The sequence below is a fragment of the Schistocerca gregaria genome, chromosome 2 (assembly GCF_023897955.1).
Source record: "Schistocerca gregaria isolate iqSchGreg1 chromosome 2, iqSchGreg1.2, whole genome shotgun sequence".
NCBI classification, from domain to species: domain Eukaryota; kingdom Metazoa; phylum Arthropoda; class Insecta; order Orthoptera; family Acrididae; genus Schistocerca; species Schistocerca gregaria.
Window position 1 is genome coordinate 959,375,430 of NC_064921.1, and position 1,100 is coordinate 959,376,529.

Below are 1,100 nucleotides of genomic sequence, written 5' to 3' on the forward strand. Positions count from 1 at the left end.
AAGAGATCACTGAAAATTACCTGCGCTGCTGCAGCCGCAGTGGTGGACACACATGTACGCCCGAGTGCGCCAAACCAGGCCATGGAGAGCTTCGTGGGATGATTGGAGTGATAGAAAATCGGATGTTATCACTACGTCAAGTGTAAACATCACCATTTTGAATCTTCTCACGCAAAACACATACATGTCCGGTTCTGTCAGAATGCAACGCAGCTGCCTGCATGTTCGGTCACAAGGAGTTGGCAACCAGAAATTAATTTGGTGGTGGTGGTTAGTGTTTATCGTCCCGTCGACAACGAGGTCATTAGAGACGGAGCGCAAGCTCGGGTTAGGGAAGGATTGGGAGGGAAATCGGCCGCGCCCTTGTCAAAGGAACCATCCTGGCATTTGCCTGAAACGATTTAGTGAAATTACGGAAAACCTAAATCAGGATGGCCGGAGACGGGATTGAACCGTCGTCCTCCCGAATGCGAGTCCAGTGTGCTAACCACTGCGCCACCTAGCTCGGTCGGAAATTAAGGATTAGCTCAGCCTTTGATGTATGGAAGGAACGCGCCTACCTGCCTTATCTTGCCCACGGCGGCGGGGACTGCCAAAGAGACCACTATGATCGGCCGGCCGGAGTGACCGAGCGGTTCTAGGCGCTACAGTTTGAAACCGCGCGACCGCTACGGTCGCAGGTTCGAATCCTGCCTCGGGTATGGATGTGTGTGATGTCTCTAGGTTACTTAGGTTTAAGTAGTTCTAAGTTCTAGGGGACTGATGACCTCAGAAGTCCCATAGTGCTCAGAGCCTTTTGAACCATTTTTGAAACACTATGATCGAAGTGTTAGAAATAAGTAGATCGCTGTCTGGTATGCTTTAGTGTATATGTTAGAGAATTAACAATGAACAGATGTACTGTACAGTCATCTATCTACATTCGTAACGGTACTCACAAAGTAGAGGAGGGGCGGTCTAGAAGTAATACAGAGCATCTGCCATGTCACTGGTCAGCGATGTAAAGAAATGATAAAATTGGTAAAATTGATCGCACTATCAACTGTGATGCTTATTACAGCGCACCAGTGGTTTCTTTTGCGTCCCATCTGTACACAGAT

At 48.5% G+C, this 1,100-nt stretch overlaps 1 non-coding gene across 1 annotated transcript; it reads right to left on the reverse strand.

The window, feature by feature from the left end:
- Positions 1 to 432: 432 nt before the first annotated feature.
- On the reverse strand, positions 433 to 505 carry Trnaa-cgc (transfer RNA alanine (anticodon CGC)). The gene has a single exon. It is a non-coding gene; the product is annotated as a tRNA-Ala (tRNA).
- Positions 506 to 1,100: the final 595 nt, after the last annotated feature.